Here is a 15007-nt window from a genome sequence, read left to right as displayed (position 1 = left end):
TGGTATAGAGACATGGTGGGAGTGTCGCCAAAGCACAGTGTACCCCAACTCTTCCTAATTGATCAATGCCATCTTTGGGGGCTGTAGCTAGCCTTGTCATTTCATGCTAAAATTACATGTTACACTTAGACCATTCTAAATCTGTGTCATGTTAGATAGTGTTAAATTAGAATATGCTGGCAGCAGTTAGACATTAAGGGTTAATACCATTTTCTGCCTGTTCTGACTTGCCACTAGAGGGCTGGTGAATAGGGATGTGGCTAGGAGCCAGGACACCTAAGCTTTATTGCTATTCTGCATGGGAGGGCAGGGGGGCTGGAAGCTGTGGGATGCTGGAAGAGTGCAAATTGCTCCTTTTATCTCCATGGAGTAGGCTGAAGTTACCCTAACACAGGCTGGGACACAGCCCAAAGTAAACCTTCACCAGAAGGCATGTAACTTTGCGATGCTCAGAGGGCATTTGGCATGAGTTAATAAGCTTTAACATGGGGATGCTCATGTTTTAAGTGCCCTTAGTATGGTCTAAGTGTAACATGTAACTTCACCCTTAGAGTCAGGGACACAAGCTCCCATGAACTGTGACCAGTGTGCAGAAGAAAATATGCTGCGTCTTGTAAGTGGTAAAGCAGTAAGCATGCTTGGAGGGGTGGGGGGGAAGAGTGTTGTCTGCTTCATGCTGTCTCTTCTTCCCCTACCATGACCAAGCCCCAGATGAGAATGATTAGCCTTTAGGTGTTTACTGAATTTAACAAAATACATAGGCTGCATGTAGCCAATTAAACCCCTAAAAGCAGCATAGGACTATCACGTGTTCCATGTTTGTACAGTATCTAGCCCACTGGACCTCAGATACAGTCCAGTCTACAGGACCTTATGTCAGAGTGCAGGTGCCCCATCCCTTGCCTGGGAGGAAACAGTTAATCTGTTTGACCAAGGTTAAAAAAAACCCCACAGCTGGTTGCAATTAATGCAAAGGCATGCAGGAGGAGGTTATGTGACTGGGGCCAGGCTGCCTATGAGAACTATATTGAAGGAGAGGGAAGGGAAGCTGAGGCATGGAAAGTGCCTGATGGAAATTGGTGAGAAACAGACATGAGAGTAAGTCTGGAGAGAATCTAGTGGAATGTGGCAACTTAGGTCAGAAGCCTAGGAGGCAAGTCAAAAGGGGCCTGGGCTATGAGATATGGTGATCCCCTGAACAAGAACTAGGAAAGATTATTCTACTTGAAGGAGGCTCAACAGGACTTGAAAAGTCTGGATACATAATGTGGGGGGGGGAGGGAGGGGGCGTTACTTTCCTGCCCCCTAATGAATGAAAGCTTTGTTTGAAAGGGAGACTTCTTGTGAAATTTGTTGCTGTTGGAGACTTGAGTGAGCTGGGCTCTGAAGAAGGGGGGAAACTAAGGCAGGGTGTCACACCTAAAATGGGAAGGTATAGGGAATCTTGTAACGTTACTAGTGAATAAGAAGCAGGGGGGGCTGCATAAGCAGCCTAGTCTCTGATTTATGTTGAGAGATTCCTGATGTTTTGATATAATGGTTTTTGTGTCTCTGTTGCACATCAAGAACAAATAGAACTGTATAAAAAGCAATATATGTGAAAAAGACAACCAGGCTTACAGTGGCAGGTGATTCTTGCATGTTTATAGATCTGCAGTACTAGTAAGTGAACAGTAGGCACTTAAAATGGTATAACTGTCAGCCCTTATCAGTGAGGTGCATATAGTCAATGATGCATTGAAGTCAACGGCAAAACTCCTATTGACTTCAGAAAGGCCAGAATTTCCCCCTGGGGTTGTGTTGCTTGCTTCTGTCTTCTTTGACAATAACTTTATAGGCTGCAAAAACAACTTCAGTTTTCCATATCAGAAATCCTTGGTTCGTAGTGATTTTTGGGAATAGACCTAAACCCATACAGTTTTGTACGTGACCCCGTGGAAGATGTAGTTCTACTTTGACTGAAGAATAATCGTGCCCAGGGGCAACGCGTAGGGAGCACACATGGGTGCACATGCACCCCCAGAGTGTGGTGGTGCACCCCCTGAGAAAAGACACACTGACAGTCGGTGGCGCCTGTGGGCGGTTGCCACTCACCACCCTGCCGCCAGCACTGCCACTGTGTCGCCACCCCCCACCCTCTGTCACCAACAGTCCTGACAGCGTCTGCGGGAGCTCCCGACTTACTGCTGCCGGGCTCCCACCATCGCTGCTGCACTCCCACTGGTGCTGTGCCCCTCAGCTGCTGTAGGCACACGCCATTCATGGTCCTTCCCACCCTAGACACTGGGAAGATGCAGAATGAGAGATGTTTAAGTAATTAAGTGATGTTCTGAGCAGAACATTTTTGTGTTGAAAATCCATAGATTCATAGATTCATAGATGTTAGGGTCGGAAGGGACCTCAATAGATCATCGAGTCTGACCCCCTGCATAGGCAGGAAAGAGTGCTGGGTCTAGATGACCCCAGCTAGATGCATATCCAACCTCCTCTTGAAGACCCCCAGGCTAGGGGAGAGCACCACCTCCCTTGGGAGCCCGTTCCAGACCTTGGCCACTCGAACTGTGAAGAAGTTCTTCCTAATGTCCAGTCTAAATCTGCTCTCTGCTAGCTTGTGGCCATTATTTCTTGTAATCCCCGGGGGCGCCTTGGTGAATAAAACCTTACCAATTCCCTTCTGTGCCCCCGTGATGAATTTATAGACAGCCACAAGGTCGCCTCTCAACCTTCTCTTGCGGAGGCTGAAAAGGTCCAGGTTCTCTAGTCTCTCCTCGTAGGGCTTGGTCTGCAGGCCCTTAACCATACGAGTGGCCCTTCTCTGGACCCTCTCCAGGTTATCCGCATCCCTCTTGAAGTGCGGTGCCCAGAATTGCACGCAGTACTCCAACTGCAGTCTGACCAGCGCCCGATAGAGGGGAAGTATCACCTCTTTGGATCTATTCGTCATGCACCTGCTGATGCACGATAAAGTGCCATTAGCTTTTCTGATGGCTTCGTCACACTGCCGACCCATGTTCATCTTGGAGTCCACTAGGACTCCAAGATCCCTTTCCACTTCTGTGCCACCCCGCTGGTCATTTCCTAGGCAGTAGGTGTGCTGGACATTTTTCCTCCCTAGGTGCAGCACTTTGCATTTCTCCTTGTTGAACTGCATCCTGTTGTTTTCTGCCCACTTGTCCAACCTATCCAGGTCTGCTTGCAGCTGTTCCCTGCCCTCCGGCGTGTCCATTTCTCCCCATAGCTTTGTGTCATCCGCAAACTTGGACAGAGTACATTTCACTCCCTCGTCCAAGTAGCTGATGAAGACATTAAAGAGTATCGGTCCAAGGACCGAGCCCTGTGGGACCCCACATCATCCAAGACAAGAAAGAACAAATGCATAAGAAATGTGCTTGGGTAACTCGAGTTGTCATGCATATTAGTAGCTTTAAAGCTATTTAATAATAACAAAAATTACAATTACAGAGTAAGCACATAGGATTTCTTCCATGCAGCTTGGGTTCCAGCTCTGTCTGCCTTGTTTGTTGTGGACCACATCCTTCCTAGGTTCTGCATAGATTAGGGTGAACCTGGAATTGTTCTTATATATTGCAAGTAAACACTCTTGCAGTTCTTGGAAGTCACAACTGTTTTGTTTGTTATGTGATGATTAGCATCTGCTCAATGAAATCCCCCATTAGAAGTAGCAAACATGGTCTGTGTGATCGCTGATGTTAGTCAGATCTTGCAGACCCAGATTTCCTGTTTAAGAGAAACATCTAGCCCCTGTAACAGGAAGAACCTTTAAATGTGACCAATATGTGTGGATCCAGCAAGGTCTGCCTAAATCTGCCACCTGTCCTAAACCTTTCCTTAGAACACAAACTACTGTTTTCCTTGTTAATCAGATGGGGCTGATCTTTGTGAATATTAACTACCAAAGCAATGGTAATTCTGGAAACTAGCCTAGTACAGAATTGATTGGTGAATAATTACTTCTGCCTTATGCCCTTGCTGGTGAGATAAGTGAATTGAATTGAAAGCCTAGTACAGGAGGAGAATAGAAGTGGGTATAAAATGTATGGAGTGGGTGGGGAAGGGCTTTGCTACAGGGAAAAGAAAAAGGAATGGGGAAAGAGAAAAGGAGGAGAAACAGGAAGGAAGAGAAACCAAGGGCAGCATAATGTTGGACTAGAAGGGAGTAGGCTTCTAGAATGATAAATATGAAAATAATGGGCTAAACATTTAACTATGACATAAAGGCCATATTTTCAACTCAGATGGTGAGCACCCTTTTCCTGACATCAGTGAGCTCTGCGCAGTGCCTTGTGGAAAATGCATAGTCTTACATTTCTGCCCTTGGCCATAGACCCTAATGGTATGTAGACTTTTGCTATCTTGTCTAAGTGATTGTTATGACCGAGGTTCTGTTTCATAAGGGAGCTGGGGAGGAAGTGGTGGAGGCTATCTCTTAGTCTCTGTTACAACTAAGAGACTCTCCTTTGTGCCTATAGGAAAAAGCAAGCCCAACCTTTTGTTTAACTGCTAATAGGCTGTCAAACCTTGACAGGAGCTGAACAGAAACAACACATTTTGGCAGCATTCTTGCATCACATGACTAACTTTCTGCCTGGAGAGAAAATGACCTTACTCATGTCTGCACAGTCACATGGCAAGGGATCAACAAGCCAGCATTCTTGATAAAGTATTGCTGCAAACTACATATTAAGCCCTACCTATAGCCTGGTAGAATTCAGTGTTGTGCACTGAGCACTTTGCTTGTTATTAAGCACAGAAAGTCAATTTCTCAATGCTTGGGCAAAGCTGGTGTGAAAATGCTTTGTAGAATGTAAACACCAGTCATACTATTTCCTCAGTGTACAGTTAGGGCTGTGATACTTGGCACCTGGATCCCTCATATGCCCCTTCCTTGGAGAATTTTGTGAATAGATAATGATAGGTTATCTTATTCCCGCCCCACCCCCACTTTCTCCTTGCTTGCTTCTATCCCCACTGAAGAAGTAACAGCATGTAGAGAGTAACAGCTTGTCTTCTACTTATTGAAGGCTCTGTGGGCAGGAGGGAGACTGCTTCTTAGGGTAAAAACTGTGCGTTTGATTCATTAGGGCCAGAGCTTAGTCCCAGCTTTATTTTATTTAGAAAATAGGGGGGAAACGAGTAGTTCTGTCTACCCACAGAACCAGGACTGCACACATAAGGAATGCAGCCTCCCCTCCTCAATCTTCCAGTGTGATTCTACGGTAAACCCATTGGACTACCTTTAGGGGCTGGGCAATACACCCACATAGACCTTTGCTTCTTTCTGTACAGCCTAGGAAGTACTTAATTACTCATTTTGGTGCCAGTGCATGGTACTGAAATCTCTCTGATGGGGAACTGGACGTGGACCACTACTACCATCAAGAACCACCCAATACTGTAATAATAATGTTTGGCCTCCACTGTCCACTGCAGATTTGAACCAGTTACACAGACATGGTAGGCTCTATATCACATTATAGGTGCCTCTGCCTCTGGCCTATTATTTTTGGAAATGTTGGCTAAGCTTGTAATCATGTGCAAACTACATAAAGTTTTCCTACGTGAATTGTGCAGAGGTCTGGACCATCCCTCATGACAACCCTAATCTAAAAGTTTTCTTCATGATGCTCTCCTAAGAGATAAAGCCGGAAGCAAGTTCTGTGCCAAATGTCACACAGAAGTTGAGCAAGCTGCACGTCACAATGCATTACAGTTTCTCTGTTCAGTCCAAGTATGTTATCCATCTGCTTCAGCATGCAGACCCTTCAAGCAGGATTTTTTAAAGCCCCTTGGCCTGCAATCAAGATTGTGCCAGACCATTTAAACAGTGTCCAGAAGCTGGACCAAGGTAAAAATCACACTAGAAATAAAATGCAAATATTTAACAACAAGTTTAATTAATCTCTGGTACCTACTGACGTGGAGAGCTCCCTAGGACTTGGATTACATGGTAGGTGATGTTCTGTATGAGCTGTCTTAACTATGGGATGTGGGATTGATGCAAGAACTAGATGTATGTCTCTGACCTCTGTTACACGAAGGGTGAGATTATCTCATGGCTATGGTTCCTTCTGCTGCTAAAATCTGTAGAACTCTTTCTTTTCTTCAGTGTGTTTAGATGCAATTTCCAAGGTACTCTGCTTAGGTGCTCAATTTCTAGTGAGGACAATAGAGGATTGGGGTTTATCCAGCATCTCTCAAAATATGTCCCAAAGTAATCCTTTTCAGTCATAGCTTTAGGCAGATGCTGGGTGCTATAATATAACAGTACAGATAATCTAATGTGTAGGTGGGAGCAGGGAAGGATTTTCATGGGTCTAATGGTGGCTCTGGCTCTAGTCATGATATGCAGCTTGAAGCTTGTGCCTTCAAGCTGTGTCCACTCTGGCTTTCGTACAGTTCTTTAGTGCCATCTGTACAATTTTTAACTGACACAGTGACATTTTGTTTTATGGTAGAATTTAAATGAACACCAGGTACTCTCAAAAAACCACTGAAGTCCATAGGAGATTTTCCAATGAGTCCATACAGCTTGGAGTCAGACCCCTTATATGTCCCAAAAGATACACAGTATATAAAAGTGCTGGGGAGCAGAGTAGGCAGTCATAGGGAGGTAGCTTTTCTCAGGAAACAGGAGACTAGAATGAGAGCAGGTCCTCTATGCCTGCTGTCCTGTTCTGTCACTCCACCAGAGCTTAGTCTCTGAACTGTATTATGCAAGAAGTCAGGTGAAATGATGATTATGACCTGTTTATAGACATCCAGTTTCTCCTAGGACCAGTTAATTACAGAATAACTGTAATGTGTAAATTGTGCAATCAACTGAGACCAGCTACATGTGCAAAAGTAGCTGTCATTCTGTTCGAAGCTGAAACCAGGTATAAAGTTAGACTTCAAAAATGTGTACTAACTTTATAGCTGGTTGCTATCCAGCTATAATTTACACATGTAGCAAGGAGTACATTGTGTAATAGTAATCATAGAAAATCTACTGGACCTCCAGTATCCCAAGGTGCATTGCTCCATCTCCAGTGTAAACCTCTCTGGAAAAGAACAAGAGGGAAACCCCTGCCCTGGCACAGTTTGGAGCCCTAGGTCATTCTCTCTGTCCAGCAGCACCCAGTAGCAGAAATGCTGCCCCTCATTCTCCATGTGAACACAAGAAAATAAGCAGAGACACCTCCTACACTGGACCATTCCAGGTAGCAGCAAGCATGGGGGGAAGCAAGGAATACTAGCCCCACACACACACCCTGTGCTTGCTGCTTCCTTGCAGACCAGGCTGCTCTGTAGCTGGGCAGGATACCCCCAGCTCTCTATGCTTGTTCAGGGAAGGATGGGGGGGTTTCACTCCCCCACCCTTGCTGATGTCCATGGCTCCATGCACTCCATGTCCCTGCCCAGCAGGGTGTCCCTGGCTCCATGCAGTGGTGGAGGATCCCTCCCCTGCCAACCTCCAAGCTTGCTTTCCAGGGAAACTCTGGAGATCCTAGGAGATGAATTCTTAGTAGAGTCATCTAATTCTTTCAGTCGTGGTGCTGACTGGTGAGAGCTCCCTCAGCTGGTCAACAGTAGCAGTGCAAGCTGTTATTCCTTCTTCCCTCCTCCTGACAGCTTGCCCTATGCATATGTAGCTGTGCACATGGCACAATGTCTGCATCATGTGAGGAAAGCAGTGCTGTGATTGGAATAACATGTAGAGCCACCCTCACTGCTCTCCCGGGAGAATCCATGAGTATTTAGATGTTCGGGATTTTTCTTCCAGAGTAAAAATAGCTACTCTGGGAGAAAAAATAACCTGGGAATAACTAGATTGAAGTCATTCCCAAGACAGTTTCTCCTGAGAGCACAAATTTTTGTAGAACTCGCCCTTGTGAGAGAAACACCAATATAGTCCTCCAGCATCCTGGGGTGTTTTGCTTCTTACCCTCCCCAACTAAGACAGTGTGTCACTCAGGCTGGACTCTACTACTCCAGATAAACAGGGAGCAGGACATGATGCCCTTCACAATCCCACATTGTACTACAGGGAAACACAGTCTGGGTCAGCTAGTCAAAGCTGCCCTGTGCACTGCTGCCATCTGTCACCAGGCAGACTGAAGGAATCTGCAGAACATGTTGAAATGTGTGTACATGGGCCCCCTGGATACACAGCAAGCTCTCTGCTCTTCAGAGTCTCAGTATTTGAATGTCTGTTCAGGCATCTCTGGGTAAGTTCTTCTTACAAAACAACCCAGGAGAAATCTCCCAAATTATTTGAACCTCCAGCGGGGAGCAGGAAGGAGGAAGGGTCATTATAAGCACCAGTTTAAGGATCTAAAAGATTCCAAAAGCCCCTCAAGGGTGTTTACCAAAATTCTGCTAATCATTGAGCATAATGAATTGCAGATAATCCCACACATTTTATGACTGATCTACAGAGGATACCAATTGATTAGACAGTGACTCCTGGTCCAGAAAGTATTGCCTGCATGGAGCTTAACCTGTGTTTTATGCTATTACATATGAAGATTTGTGGGTTTTTTGAAAATTCTAACTGGAAAGAGGTGCCACACTATCAGTGCTGGATTATGACATGCTGAGGCCCTAAACTATGTCCGGTTTAAGAGGCATCATACAATTAAAATAATCCATGACAATGGATTTTCATGACATTTTGATTCCTTATTGTTATTTCTGCACAAATTTATGAACTCAATATGAATAATAACTGTGGAGCCATATATATGTATATTTTTGTCATATTAGAATGAAAATGTCCAGGTGTTTTTTTCTTATTCAGAGGCCCCTCATATTGTGAGGCTCTAAACTGTAGCTTAAGCCTAAATCCAGCACTGCACACTGCTGCTATGCATACTGCACACTGGTGCTATGTGTTACTTTTACAGCTAATGCCATTGCAGCCAGAAATAGATCCAACAGTCACATATCACTGCTATTTACATTGCTTTCACCTGAGTATGAATTACATCCTGCTTTATTAACTAGGCTGACTCCGAAAGATGACATCCTTCTGATCTTTACCCATGGGAACTGTTGAGATTAAAGAAAATCCTTAAACTCTTTGGACTTCAAAAGAAGCTCTAATAATGCTCTACAGGCAGTAATCAAATAAGGCATTTTCCAAGAAAAATTTACTAACTTAATTTCCATGTCAAAGCTGTAAGGAACACACCCCCTACTTTCACCTGTTTCCTTGAGAACTTTTCACCAGCCAGCCTGGTCCAGTCCAGCCAGCCTCCGCATCTCCAGTTCAAAAGGTCATCATAGAGTGAAGTGAGGAAACAACCTTCAAGACATGCCTGACACAACCTTGCATAAACTACTACTTGTACTGGTTGTGTTGTTTTATATTAAGAAGTAACCCCTCCCCTCTCCCCTGGCTTTGATTTATGTAGTTTGCTCTAGAATAAAGGTTTCTTTAAAACTTCTATAAGATGTATAGGGATATAACTATATGTCTTATCTTGAGGGTGATTCTTATTCCTCACTACTCTTACCTGTGAATTGTCTGATGATACAAAAGACTTCTTGCTGTTGTTGTGTGGTTAAAGATGTTCATCTGAATCAAAACCCCATGGGTGAACTTACTGCTTTGTTGACTGAAAAGGATCAGTGCCATTAGATGCCATCTGATAACCTGCCAGGTGAATAAAGCTGAAGTCTGATGCTCTTCAGACCTTTAAATCTGAATCTGAATCTTGCAGTTGGCAACATAATCTATCAGAAACCAAATGGAAACCCCAGACCCTCCCCCCACCCCTTTCCCTTCCTAAATTTGAGAATATTTAGCTTTGATTCATGTGCAGAGACACTGAGACTTAGGTTTATTGAACTATAGTCTGTAGACCTGACTTCAAATTCAATCAAGCCTATCTTGTTATATATTTATTTGCCATGGCTTTTCTCTTTCCCAGTCCCAGTCTGTTTCATTTCAGTGGAATACCTTGTCATAATTGTTGACTGTGAGCTCTCAGATAGAATGAAAATCTTTCTTTTAATTACTTTTCACAGAACCTAGACCAACAAATCTCTGACTCCAACTAGGACTTTTATGTGCTACTCCTGTATAAATAAAAGAATTATTGGTTAAATACTGAGATCATGCTTACTACTGTTCATTAGCATGAAATGCTTCTTGTTTTCCACTTACATTAATTATCTATTCACCATAATATCTTTGTTCAGGAAATATTCATTATTTTCTGTAAATTCATAGAACCTCTGGATGTTCTCTTAAAATTATGGCAAGAGAATCAAACACTCACTTCTAAGGTCACCTCCACAAGGACTGGGAAGCGAGACACAGTGATGCCTGGAAAGGCTTGTCTGACCAAAGGTAACAGTACCTTTGGCCATCAGTCTTGACATTTGACATAAGCTGAATCCAGGAAAAAATGTGTATTGGCTCAGTGTTTAATCAAGATAGATTTGTAACATACATTCTATTAGATGAGTGAAGTACATATTGTTGTGCAAAGCAAGCATTTCTTAGGGTGATAGCTTTTGTTGGCCCAACTACGTAGCTGGGATAAAGTCAGGCAAGTTTTTGAATGTAAGACATTCTTCCTCAAATCCTACATATCGTTGTAACACAAGCATGATTGCTTCCACAATGTATCTTTAACTCTTTTAGGCACTAATCTCTCAGAAGTTGAGAGCATTAAGGCCATCAAGCAAAACCCAAAAGGTCTTCATAGGATCACGGTGATGTTACTTAAAAATTGCTTGTCAGCAAGCTGGAGCTCTGTGTTTGGCATTATTACTACTGTGACTTGAAACAAACTGAGAAGGTTGCCTGCCAGTACACAATGCAGTGGATGACTGCAGCTACCCCTTTGGTCTTAAATATGTAGGCAGATCTTAATTTCTTAAGTGTTCATTGAGATTAGGCCTTTAAAAAATACATCTTGCTGTGATTCTGTCACACTGAAATAATAAGTTGTCTCTGACACGTCCCAGTAATGTCACAGCCTAATTAAATTTCAAAGCTTGAAGAATTTCCAAAACTTGTTTGGATTCACTTATAATATTTTTGCTTCCTTGTGAAAAAGTGTCTGAATTTGTTGATCAGGAATGATGTTTGCACCCTCAGACTAAGATAAAATCCTGGATTTAGTGAAGGTACTGATAACTCCCACTGACTTCAGTAGAGACAGATTTGCACTCTAGGTAGTCTCTCTCCATGAATTTCAAGCCAAAAAAATGCAATAGCAACAATGTCCCAGCTTGGGGCTAAGCTAAAAATCAGACGTTAGAAGCTAACTCCCTGGGTAGACTTCAGTGTGATGAAATTCTGCTTTAAGTTATTCATGTTTCTTTATCAAGTACAAAACAACTCCAGCTACAACTAAAACAATATGTTGAAGTCAAACGACCATACTGTCTGACAATTTATCATTTTTGCTAGTCAAAAGTGCCTTTTCCTTCTATCATGGGCGACCTGTCCTGAATATCTATGGAAACCTTCTGACAGCTGAGAGCTACAGAGATATTTTTTATCTCTGTTAAGTGTTTTCACTTCACTGCTCAACAGAACACTTGCCAGGCAGGTTTCCTGTGTATTTCTCTGTCTTTAAAACATATTGTATAATACCAGAATGAAGCCATTAAGCATCTAGCTTTAATGCTTCACATAATGTTTCTGACATTTATCTAAATGGTCAGTTCATCAGATCAAAAACTGTAAAGCTACACTAATTCATGCTGTTTTTCATGACCCACTCATAGCATTAGCAGCAGCGAGCTATATTGTCTTCCCTTGCCTTCCCAGTTTGGTATATCCCAGACTCGCACATGACTTCAACATGGAAAATGTCCCTCAAATACACACAAGTGCCATTCTTCCTGCTAAGTTAAAACTTCTTTGGAGCAGTGAGAGAAATGTCACTAAGGCAAGGTACAGACATTTCACTTTTATGGGTATAAGGGATTGGAATCCAGTCTATACCCATAACAGAACAGAAGTTCAGCACACACAGACTGGTTTTAAAATGGCAGTACTTGCTCTAAGATTTATGCCCCCCCTGCACCCCAGGGCAAATGTGTGTTCTGTTTGCTACCAATCTAAACTACACTGCTTACAGAAAACTGAGTAATTTAAATCAATTCCGCCCCAGACGTTTTGAATGTCTTTACCTAGCCTAAGAGAGATAAGCCTTCCTGAACAAAAAACATTTTTGTCAACTTTGAAACAGCTGTTGCAAGTAATAGTGCAGAGATATTTGTGACAGATGCCCTGCATTAAATAAAAATACATCCATCCTTAAGCAAATGTAAATTGTTCAATTCTATTTAGGGTACCACTGTAACTGGATAAACTATCTTAGGCTAATAAAGGAGCAGGATGAATGCTATTCAAAAAAGCATTTGATTTGAGTTGGCTGAGTTTTAGTTATAGAGCTCAGACCCGATTTCACAATCATTCCTCTCTGTTTTCCTGGCAATTTAGATTTCTTTTTCATTAGTTTGAGAACCAATGTTCTCATTGAACTACAAATCTTGATCTAGAAAAACTTTTTATGGACATACCTAAGGTTAAGTAAGTGTTGTGGTGAACAGGGACAGATGTAAGCATATATTTGTCTGTTTTGTGGAATCAAGAGCACATCTACTGTGGTTATTCAATACCACTTTTTCACTAAGCAACCTTTTCTTCAGGTACCACTTTCTAAAGGGGATAGAAAAGACCTAGAAAAGAAGCTGGCACATCTTAAAAGCTTTAGGAGAGCATGCTGCCTGTATTGCTAATCAAGGATGTGTAGAGAGTTTTATTTCAACCCACAGTAGTTATGATGCCTGACACAGATACCGCAAGACAGAGCCTGCGATCAGAGTTGAGCAATTAATTCATAATTTTATCTGATGAATTCAACAACTTCTGTTGCTTATTACCATTCTACTGAAATCCAGAGCCCTGGAGACTGCTACAGAAAGCCAAAAAGGAGGGTTCCCAATTTTATATAGAGGATGCTGGGTGTTAGGGTCACAAGCCAATGAGTTAAGGAGACAGGGAAAGCACAAGTGAATAAACATTAGGGTACATACATTCAGGATATACAATCAGGTAATAAAGAGTGACTCGGTGGTGAAACCATTCAGTAACAGATAGCAAGGTAACAGATAGGGAACTTTAACAACATTATACACTGAAGAAACCTTAGACCCTCCCAGAGGAAGGAACTCCAGAGGGAGCTCCAGACCAGTCTGGTCCCACAACACTCGGTTACTCTCTACCCAGGCCCCATGCCTGAACCCCACTGTGTTGGCTTGCAGATTCAACTCTGCTGCTGCTTTTAGTCTCTGCCACACATCTCTCTGGCTGCCATCTCTCATTGTCACTCTCCAACTGGCCTGCCATTTCACACGCCATCCCAGCTTTCCTCCACTTCCTCTCGTCCCCAGCAGCCCTCTGGGAACTGCAGTTCATGCTATGACATTATAGTCCATTATACTACAATTGTCCACAGCAAGCAGATGATCATTTTCTCAATGGTGTTTCTCAGAATTATTCACTAAACTTCTGTGAATAATTTTTGGGTTTTTGCATGCTTCTAAGAATCTATTATAAGTATTTGAAATTAAGGTCACTTGTCGAACAACTTTTCATTACATGCTTTCTTTTGTGAGCTGACTATAATCCAAACCATGTGCTTGATCAAACACTCTCCAGTACTGGATAAAATTGCTCTCTCCACAGTTCAGTGGTGTAACACGGCAGTTCTACACCCTGGGTGGCAGTGGCACAGGGGGTAGCAGCAGTGGCCTGGCTGCCATTGGCAATGGTTGGTAAGCAGTTGCAACAGCTGCTATTTTTGTACCCCAGCCCACCCACCCTGGGCTGCTGCCCTGGTCACCACCCTCCATCCCCTAGTTATGCTACTGCACAATTATGAACATTTAGAAATTCAAATTAATATTTAAATATATTTTGTAGTTGTTGCTCAGCTCTACTTCTAAAAGAGAAACCAATTTTTTTAAAGAATGACTATCAGTATCTTCAATTCAGCCTTTTTTTTCTGAGGCCACAAAGAATCATTGTAATCATTTGATCTCAACTCTGATATAAAATAACATTGACTCTCACCCACTAATTCCTACATCAAGCTCATAACCCTGTTAGATAAACAGCAAAAGGCACTTGCAGACAAGAATCTAATTGCCTTGTTACTATCCCCTTAGATCATGGGTGTCCAGCTTCTAAGTAGCTAGGGGTGACCATGCATGTGCCATACTATGGGGGAGGGCCACACTAGTGCGAGCCCCAAGTTGCACCCCCCAAACTGCTCATGTGGACAGCCCCCCCCCCCCCCCCCACCTAGTTCTGCACCATTCTACAAGCTCGCATAGTGCTGTGGGCTGTGCTGTCCCACCCCCTGGGGAGCCAGAGAGATAAAAGGGGAAGCAACTGTGTAGGTGCTTGGCGGCTGCACGTTAACCCTCTTGGGCCCTAATGCGACCCCTGGGCTGTCAATTGGACAGTCCTGTCTTAGGTAGACTAACAAGACTAAGGTTCTTAAGTCTGTCACTGTAGGGCACGTTTCCCTGGCCCTTTCCAATGTGTCATACTTTTCTTATTGTCATGCTTAAACATGGTTCTAGAAACAGTGACCTCTCCACTTAAAAGTTCAGATTCCTTAGTAATGTTGGCTTGGTCCCCATCCTGTGGATAAATGGACAAGACTCCAGAAACCCTTAGCAACACAACATCCATATTTAGAACACATACATGCACACACGCACACACACACACTCTCTCTCTCTCTCTCTCTCTCTTTCTCACTCACACACACACACACACACACCCCTGGCAGCAAGTTAAATGAACAAGGAAAACGTTGACCAAGTGGTGAATTTACTAGGATTATGAATATTTTGTGTTACAAATGTCTGTATTTAGTTAAAGACAAGATGGTAGTAAAAACAAGATACCACAAACTGCTAGAGTTTCTGATAGAGGCCTCTTAAGTTAGTCCTGTTTAGACTTTGC

At 43.1% G+C, this 15007-nt stretch overlaps 1 long non-coding RNA gene across 1 annotated transcript; it reads left to right on the top strand.

The window, feature by feature from the left end:
* The first annotated feature begins 951 nt into the window (after positions 1 to 951).
* On the top strand, positions 952 to 10080 carry LOC109283345 (uncharacterized). The gene is made up of 3 exons (XR_002090462.2): positions 952 to 1098; positions 4257 to 4354; positions 9007 to 10080. It is a non-coding gene; the product is annotated as an uncharacterized LOC109283345 (long non-coding RNA).
* Positions 10081 to 15007: the final 4927 nt, after the last annotated feature.

Source organism: Alligator mississippiensis, chromosome 2 (genome assembly GCF_030867095.1).
Source record: "Alligator mississippiensis isolate rAllMis1 chromosome 2, rAllMis1, whole genome shotgun sequence".
NCBI lineage: Eukaryota > Metazoa > Chordata > Crocodylia > Alligatoridae > Alligator > Alligator mississippiensis.
Note: the sequence above shows the minus strand (reverse complement) of the source record. Positions and strands in the feature narration are given on the sequence as shown.